This window comes from Aristolochia californica, unplaced genomic scaffold, assembly GCF_029961685.1.
Source record: "Aristolochia californica isolate CCGP_79_NKW_82.1479 unplaced genomic scaffold, dmAriCali1.0.hap1 SCAF_484, whole genome shotgun sequence".
NCBI lineage: Eukaryota > Viridiplantae > Streptophyta > Magnoliopsida > Piperales > Aristolochiaceae > Aristolochia > Aristolochia californica.
Window position 1 is genome coordinate 1 of NW_027182197.1, and position 10,000 is coordinate 10,000.

The 10,000-nt window shown below is 35.3% G+C and overlaps 3 non-coding genes across 3 annotated transcripts; 2 read left to right on the top strand and 1 right to left on the bottom strand.

The window, feature by feature from the left end:
- The first annotated feature begins 970 nt into the window (after window positions 1-970).
- On the top strand, window positions 971-1,057 carry TRNAS-GGA (transfer RNA serine (anticodon GGA)). The gene has a single exon. It is a non-coding gene; the product is annotated as a tRNA-Ser (tRNA).
- Window positions 1,058-2,344: 1,287 nt separating this feature from the next.
- Window positions 2,345-2,417, bottom strand: TRNAT-UGU (transfer RNA threonine (anticodon UGU)). The gene has a single exon. It is a non-coding gene; the product is annotated as a tRNA-Thr (tRNA).
- Window positions 2,418-4,402: 1,985 nt separating this feature from the next.
- Window positions 4,403-4,475, top strand: TRNAF-GAA (transfer RNA phenylalanine (anticodon GAA)). The gene has a single exon. It is a non-coding gene; the product is annotated as a tRNA-Phe (tRNA).
- Window positions 4,476-10,000: the final 5,525 nt, after the last annotated feature.

Sequence of the window (10,000 nt, forward strand, 5' to 3'; positions counted from 1 at the left end):
ATATTGGCTACAATTGAGGAGGTCTTATCAAGAAAATTTCCACTTATCCGAGATCTAGGCATAGTTTACAACCCATTCCATAATTCTTCTCATTATCCTCTCCCTCGAGGGAAAATGCTCCCATAAACAAAGGAATTGTACAGTACGAAATCACATAAAAACAGAGTAATTGTAAAAAAAAAAAGACCCTCAAAATTGCCCCTTTTAAGACAGGGATAGATAGGAAATATTGGAATCAGATTGGATTTCAGTCCAATGTGGTATACCAATGAACAGAACTCTTACTCTTTATTTTATCGAAGTTAAGGAATCCAAGAAATTTTCCTACAAATTCTGATCTAACTCGAGGAGTTTTTTTTTTTTTTATTATTACCCAAAGAGTCAAAAGAATCAAATAAGCATTCCATGATGAAAATAGAATAACCAACCCATCCATTTTGGGCGAATAGCGCGTATCCACAAACAAAACAATACAATGGAAATATTAAAATCATAGGGCGACCCATGAATTTATTTATAATAGATCCATGGGAATAATAGATCCATGGGATAGCTCATGAGAAGAGTTGTTGTTGATAAATCTGAAACTAGAAAGGAATTTTTTAATTCCTATGGACCTCTAAATATAACCATAGTATAAAATACTATAGTATAGTATAGAGTTTGTGGATTCGTCCCAATTCATTGGTTGTTTAATCCGGTATACGGTATAAATATCCGAATAAGATGGAGAGGGTCGTCGTCTTGACAAAGATGAATAGATAGTTTTTTTAATATTAAGTTAATATTAAATAAAAAAAAATGTGTTTTTATCCCTCGAGCCTCGAAGGAAGATCTTTGTTTGACGAAAAGTTTTCGATTTATAATAGATCGGTCGTACCTTTATTGTATTGCAATAAAAAATTCAATAAAATAATATGAATGACTCGCTATTCACCGGGTTTCCGGGCAATAATCCTAAGATTCTGTGGGAAAGGTGGCCGAGTGGTTCAAGGCGTAGCACTGGAACTGCTATGTAGGCTTTTGCTTACCGAGGGTTCGAATCCCTCTCTTTCCGTACCTTGACCTACACCTAATTTACCAACGTTACCAACCACAATGTATCAAATAACAATGGATACCATTATTCCAAGAGTAGGGCCTTTGCTTTCTAGTGATTCTCTATTGCCAATTACTGTGGTAGATAAAATATCGGATCGGAAAGGGTGGACAAGGAATGAGAATCTGACCGCGGATCCACTTGGGATACGAAAAGGATACGAAAATGGGGGAAAATCCGGATTAAATCCCTTAACTTAGTTCTATTTACTTTGTTTGGTGAAACAGGGTAGACAAAATTGTATTGTCCAAAGCTTAATTATTTTATTTTAATTAAGTTTAAGTCTGACGGGAATAATATTCCACGACTAGTAATTCATTGATTTTTAAGCCGATCCATTTACTATCTATTATTTGATTTACTATTCCTTTATATTGGAATGAGTCAAGAGTCAAATGTTTTGGCAATTCCTCGCGGGGAGATGAATCCACATAATTTTGAATCAGAGCTCTGGATCTTTGTTCATCTCTCGTAGTAATAATATCTCGGGGTTTACACCGATAACTTGGGATATCTACTATACGACCATTAACTAAAATATGTCTATGGTTAACTAGTTGTCTAGCTCCAGGAATGGTCGAAGCCATACCCAATCGAAAAAGGATGTTATCCAAACGCATTTCAAGTAGTTGTAGTAAAACTTGACCTGTTGACCCTTTGGCTTTCCCAGCGATACGAACATATCTAAGCAATTGCCGCTCTGTCAGACCATAATGAAAACGCAATTTTTGTTTTTCTTCTAGACGAATACGATATTGAGATCTTTTCCCGGAACGCGGTTGGTTTCTAAGATCACTTCCGGATCTAGGTCTTTTACTAGTGAGTCCCGGTAAAGCCCCCAGACGGCGTATTTTTTTGAAACGAGGCCCTCGGTAACGAGACATAAAGACTCCTTATTTTATTGAAATTGGATTTCACAGAATAAAAAAATTAAGACTGAACTAAACGATAAACGAAGCTAAACTCGCTGAAATACTATAAAGAAGAATGAGATGAATTGTCTCAATAACCAGATTATTTTATATAGTTATATATAGGAAGTTAAGTATCCCTTTCTTGTTCTGTAGAGATCTAACAGCTTCAATCCATTTTTTATTCTTTTTTATTCATAGTTGGGAGTTCCCGTAACATACTATGTTGACCCGACATTTGGAGAAAATTGAAAAGTCTTTTCAATTTCTCTTGATCTCAAGGAGACATTATCAATATCAATATCAATCATGGAAAAAATCGAATAAATGGAAAAGCCGGCTATCGGAATCGAACCGATGACCATCGCATTACAAATGCGATGCTCTAACCCCTGAGCTAAGCGGGCTCACATAACAGAAATAGTGCATAGGATTTCGGGAAACTACTGGGACTTAGCTATTAGTAATTAGCTATTTATTTATTTTTTTATTTTATTTATCTATTTATTTATCTATTATTAATATCTATTATTAATAATTAATATAATTATAATAAATAAATAAAGAGTAGTTTGTTTTTATTATTATTATAATTATTATTAATTATTATTATTATATATAATATATATATATATAAATACAATTATATAAATACAAATACAATTATATAAATACAATATCAATATTATATTAATAATACAATATTAATATTAAATAGAATATAATATTAATTATGACAACATTAATATTAATAATGTAATTATTAATATTAATGTTGTTATGTAATAATAAATAATAATATAATATTAATATATTATATTATTAATATTAATTAGATTATATTATGATTATGTAATATTAGTAATATTAATTACTTAATCTTAATAAAATAAACTAAAAAATAAAAATTAGCTTAGTTATATATTCTATATATAGTTATAGAAATTTAGAAATTCTATTTATTTACACTATAGGAATTCCTATAGTATAGGAGATCCTTCCTAAGGAAAGGATAAGATAAAGGAAAGGATAAGATAAAGATAAGGCTGCAGTCCAGAGCATAATGAGACATTCCTCTGGTTTCATTCGGAAAGGGAGGGGATAAGACGATAAAAAAAGAATGAATATCGACCGTTCCAGTATTCCAAATAGCGCTAAAAAAATAAGGGGTGTAAAGACATATATATATATGTGACGTGGGATATATCCATCCATATTGAATTGCGGATACATCAATGATAGAATCATTTCTGATTGGATCATATCAAATATGGGCCCGCCACTCCGATAGGGATGAAAGAAGCTGGTCAAGAAATATAATAGGGACACACCTCTTTGATATAGGAATAAGGGCCTGTATCTAATGAATTCAACGGCTCCAAGATAAATGAAAGAAAAGAAGGGGGGGTCACAATGTGATTTCTTTCTCATAAGGAAGAGGGAGGGGGATATGGCGAAATTGGTAGACGCTACGGACTTGATTGGATTGAGCCTTGGTATGGAAACCTACTAAGTGGTAACTTCCAAATTCAGAGAAACCCTGGAATTAAAAATGGGCAATCCTGAGCCAAATCCTGTTTTCAGAAAAAAAAAAGGATAGGTGCAGAGACTCAACGGAAGCTGTTCTAACGAATGGGGTTGACTTTACTACATTGGTAGAAGAATCCTTCTATCGAAACTCCAGAGTGGGATGACCCTAGATATGTACGTATACGTACTGAAATATCAAAGATTAATCACGACCCGAATCCATATTTTTTTTTTCTAAAAATTTCAGAATAATAATTTCAGAAGCAGAAGGAAGAATCGAATAGTCAGTGATCAAATCGACTATCACACCAGAGTCTGATAGATCTTTTTAAGGATGTCTGATAGATCTTTTTAAGGATTGATTAATCGAGTGAGACGAGAATAAAGATAGAGTCCCATTCTACATGTCAATACTGACAACAATGAAATTTATAGTAAGAGGAAAATCCGTCGACTTTAGAAATCGTGAGGGTTCAAGTCCCTCTATCCCCAATAAAAGGCCTATTTGACTCCCTAAGCATTTATCCTCTTTTTTTTTTATCAGTGGTTCAAAATTAGATATGTTTTTCACTTACTCTACTCTTTCACAAATGGATCCGGCCAGAAATCTTTCTCTCTTCTCACTGTGATAGATATGATATACGTACAAATGCCCATCCATATATGGATGGGCAAAGAATCTCCATTACGGAACCTTTCACAGTTCATATCATTACTCTTACACTTACATTTACAAAGTCTCCTTTTTGAAGATCCAACAAATTACCGACTTTATTTAGGTAAGTTAATGCTTTTTGAGTCCCTTTCATTGACATAGGCCCAAGCTTTCTTTTTCTTTTAGTAGGATCATGCATCGAGAATGGTCGGGATAGCTCAGCTGGTAGAGCAGAGGACTGAAAATCCTCGTGTCACCAGTTCAAATCTGGTTCCTGGCACGTGGTTAATGTATCGAATAGATAAGATACTCATACAAATAAATCAATAGAGTCAGAACCCATATTAATATTATTTAATATTATATGCGTTAATAGTCCAGAGCATAATACATATTTATCCATCTACATCTAGATGTATAGATAGACGCCTCCGTCTTGTAGATGGGTAAAAAACGAGTAGATGGGTAAAGATATGAGTAAAGAAAATAATTGGATTCCGTTCCCTCCTCTTTTTTGTTTGTTTGTTCATACTGTATCTCTTCCCGCACAAAAAGAATGTTAATACTTCATACATATCCGAAGTCGAAGTTAGTTGGTCGAAAACCCTAAAAGACTAGTCTGGAGGAGTTGAAGGATAGGAAAAGGCAGGGTTCATTTCAGAGACAGTCCAAAAAATCCGATCCTTTTTTATTTTATTTAATTTCTGAATTTTTCTTTTTTTATTTCAGAATTTACGATTTTATTTCATATTCTATTTCTTCACTTTCCCATTTATTCACTCCCTTCTATGCAGCTTTCCGTGGCCCCATCTAAGCGATGCGCGCGGTACAAAGTTCATGGTGCAGAACTCTTTTGATTCATCCTACAGGCTCTGCTCATCTGAAATGGGACTCTTCAAAATTTGAGAATCTAAATGAAGCTTCTTTAGCAGCCCATCCATAGTACGAATGAAAGGCCAGTTACTCCGTTTCATCTAGAACAGAACGTAAAAAGATTCCTTGAATATCTGGAGTCGTATAAGTGAAGATTAGTTTCTTATCATTCATCTTATCATTCAATGAGCATCTTGTATTTCATAGAAATTGGGGGTAATATAATCCTTACGTAAAGGCCAGCCTAGCCAACTTTCGGGCATCAAGATACGTTTCAGGCGTGGATGATTCTCATAAGCGATTCCCAACATATCATAGGATTCCCGCTCTTGAAAGTCTGCGCTTTTCCAAATCCAGAAAACAGACGGGATTCTAGGATTCGTCCTTGGGGCAAATACTTTTATGCATACCTCTTCGGGTTGATCCACACCATACTGTATTCTCGTAAGATGATACACGCTAGCTAACAATCCGCCTGGTGCTACATCATAGGCACACTGGGAACGTAGATAATTGTAACCATATACATATGAAATGACAGCAATGGAGTACCAATCCTCGGGTTTTATTTGTAAAGTCTCTATTCCTTGGTAATCGAAGCCCAAAGATCTATGAACTAGCTCATGCTTGACTAGCCAAGCGGATAAACGACCCTGCATCTTCTTGATCTCTCCCACATTTGTATGAGTATTTCAAATTGCCGATGAAATTTATGAAGATTGACCCACTGCTTGTTATCCTGGACAACACAAAAGCATCCTGCCTTTCCTAATTCAATAATTCGTGGGAAGACACTGAACTTTTGTATTTGAAAAATGCTTCAGAAGGTATCTCTGAAGTAGATGGGGACTGGTAGAGTAATCCTTGATCATAATTTCCAGTATGAGTACTTCGCTCAACATGAAACTTGTGATTGGTAGTAAAATATCGATTTTCCTGTTGAGACCCAATTCTATCTTCATAGATTTCTCGAGAGACTTTCTTACGAAGTTTCGTTATAGCATCCATAATTGCCTCTGGTTTGGGTGGGCAGCCCGGCAAATAGACATCCACAGGAATTAGCTTATCGACTCCCCGAACGGTACTATAAGAATCGGTACTAAACATCCCCCCTGTAATGGTACAAGCTCCCATAGCAATGACATATTTCGGTTCAGGCATTTGCTCATATAATCTCACTAAAGAAGGAGCCATTTTCATTGTTACCGTGCCGGCTGTTAAAATTAGGTCCGCCTGCCTAGGACTTGATCTTGGTACCAGCCCATAACGATCAAAGTCGAATCGAGATCCTATTAATGAAGCAAACTCAATGAAGCAACAACTGGTACCGTAGAGAAGTGGCCATAAACTGGAGAGTCTTGACCAATTCGAGAGGTCATTCGGTGTAGTTGAAATAACTGAATTTTGGGCTGTTCGGTCAAGTAACGGAAATTCAATAGAATTCATAACTGTCTCAATGTAACCTTTTCCTTCTTTTTTATTGTCTGAGGATTCAGGGGTTAAGACCATTCCAATGCTCCTTTTCGCCATGCATAAACTGAACCAACAATTAGGATAAGCACGAAAATGAAAGCTTCTATAAATACGGATAGACCCAATACATCGAAACTCATTGCCCATGGATAAAGAAAGACCGTTTCAACATCAAAAACAACAAAAACTAGAGCAAACATGTAATAGCGGATTCGGAATTGTAACCAAGCATCCCCCATTGGTTCTATACCCGATTCATAACTGGAGAGCTTCTCCGGTCCTTCACTAATCGGGGCTAAAACTCCGGAAATAAAAAATGCCAAAATAGGAATAACACTTGATATTATCAGAAATGCCCAAAAAATATCATATTCGTGAAGCAGAAACATAGATGCACTCCTATTAATGTGGAATATACCGAATTAGTCAATTCGAATTTTAATTGTCAATTTATTCATAACTATTTAGTCGAAACACCAATTAGGGTGGAACCACGTAGTTTCATTTGTTTGCTATGAATCATGTCTCGTTTCAAGATTCATCCAACGGAATCCCACTTACATTTACTTCGATTCCATTCAGGATGTAGACATATTATGTTTTTATACAAAAAAACTCTCTCACTTTGTTTTGTTTCGGATTTTCTTAAAATAAAAAAGTAATTAAAGACTATTTGAAATAATATGAAAATAATATGAATATTATTTCTATTCATAAAATCATAAAAAAAAAATATTAAATATAAATATATAACATAACAATGTTATATTAATATATTAATTAATATTTAAATTAACAGAAAATTCAAAATATGAAATTGAATTAATATTTAATATAATATAAATATATATTATATCAAATTTCTAATATAATTTGAATAATAATAGAATAAAAATTCTAATAAATAATAAGCCTGGCTTGGGTAAATTTTTCTTCTTTTTTTTTTTTCTTTTATAATATCACAACACAAATAGTCAGATGTAGTAGAATGCCTAGGGATTTCTATCTTAGGATTTATGGTATATTCCACTTGGTTTGTGTTGATGTATTCTTTTCATTAGGGTCTGGTTAGAGGATCGTCATTCTGTCTATTGATTCGATACAGATACGGAAATAGAATGCATCGGCCAATTAGATTCTCTCCCTTTGTCCCAAATTTATACTTAATTGATTTGATTCAATCTGTTAAATTGTGAGAAATCCTTCCATATTTCCATATAAACTTCCATATTTCCATATAAATAGATATATAACAACTCATGGATTCCTATACCAAATTATAGACTTTTGACTTGTACTCCCTACCCCCGATGGTCCCCCTAGAGAGAATAAAGAATCGAGTTATTTAATTAGACTTAGAATAGAAGTCTTGAAGAAGTCATTCCATTTCGGACCAATTTCTAGGACTCAAAATCGCGATTTGAAATGATTTGAAATACTTGTTAATAACATCTGATAAGACTACCCAAGGGGTTAGGTTTCGTGACAATAAAAAGGTTTGTTTCCTTTGAAGTAAACCTACACAATGGAGTGTACCACAGTCGTAGAATCGGCTGAATCATAAATGATCCGCATAAGATACTTCTAATGGAATCAGGCGTTGTTGAACGATTCGACAGACCAAATCCAAAAATAGACTCATAGAAATAGAAGAGGGTGCAAACGTTGATACGTTTAGGTTATAGGTTAGCGTCCATTTTTTATCTCTGAAACAATGCACTGCATTGGAGTTATTGTGGAACAACAAAGCGATGAGTCAGAAGGATCCCCAGCCCGTGCAAGTTCAAACAGGCCCCCAATCTTCTTGCTTGCATAAAGTCTGTATCGGAAGGAAGGACCAGTAGAATTGGAATGATGAACAATTGAATTAGATTAGGTTGGAATAAAAAAAAAATAAGTATTGTGCAGAAACAGAAGACTACTTGCTTTGCCAACCCACCGCGCGGGCCAGCCACAAGCACTAATGTGAGAAAATGAGAGCTACACAAAAATGTCAAAATGACACGGATGTCAAAATATATAGGGCTATACGGACTCGAACCGTAGACCTTCTCGGTAAAACAGATCAAACTGAGTATTATCTAAATGATTCGAACTGTTTCAAAGACCCAACATGCATTTTTTTTGCATTGGGCTCTTTCGTTAACTGATATAAGAATCGGCTAGTCCACCATACTTTTTCTTGACAGGAAGATAACGAGATGGTTCCACGTGCTCTGATTCATTTTTTGTATTCTGATCCAGGAGCAATACCAAAGTGTTTTCAAAGAAGGATTGCCTTGACGTAGGTCTGCCTCCGGCCTAGATCAACCTAAGTTAGGTTGAGTCTCTATCGCTCCGCTCAAAGAGTCAAATATGATACTTCATACACCTTAAAGCTCATAGGGCGAAAAGAGGTTATGTTATTTTGAGGTCCTTATACCCATTATGCCTAGCATTGAATAGACTAGGTATTCACCTTATCAATTATCAAATCAATGATGGGTTCTATTTTAAATTGGTACCTGAATCGGACCGAACCAAAGATTTGTCAGGCTATTGTTCTCTTGTTCCCTCGAATCCATGGAGTAAGACACCGATTTATCAATAAGATCAATTCTGTTGATTGCATGATGAACTCCCCTGAAAAAGCATTGGCGCGCGTGTAAACGAGGTGCTCTACCTAACTGAGCTATAGCCCTTGTCATAGATATCTTAACATCTAGATAATATCTTGTCAAGATGGATATTCTATGGTCCCATATGATAGCTCTCTGACCCCTTTACTGACAAAGATTGGTATTGCTTAGAAGTAGTATTCCATCTATAATGCCCATGCGAGGGGTCTTCCTTTTTTTTTTCTTTGTGATGATAAATGACCTACTTAACTCAGCGGTTAGAGTATTGCTTTCATACGGCAGGAGTCATTGGTTCAAATCCAATAGTAGGTATAACTTATTAGATACCGGAGTCAATGGTCTCTAATAAGTTTTTCTACCCACCCTTTCCTATTTTTTAATTAATCTTTTACCCTTTCCCTATTATCCTCCCACTATTCATACTTTATGTTTGTATTTTTTTCCTTGCATCAGATTACACTTGATTGTATCCAATTGGTGGAATCCAAATAAGGTGTATAAACGGAGCTTCTTTTGATTATTCTGATGCATCGACGATTACGAAAACGAAATAGCATTGACAGCCTCTACGCGTGTCCTAGCTCGTCTGAGAGCTAGATTCGCCTCAATTACCTGTCTCTTGCCTTCAGCTTTACTCAAGTTAGCTTCCGCTATTTCAAGAGTTCGCTGAGCTTCTTGCGGATCAATGTCACTACCCCTCTCACCATCATTTACTAAAATGGTGATCTCATTATTGCCTATTCTAGCGAAACCACCCATCAGAGCCATCGTTACCCGTTGATCGTTAAGGCATATTCTCAAAATACCTATATCTACTGCTGTGGCAATAGGGGCGTGATTT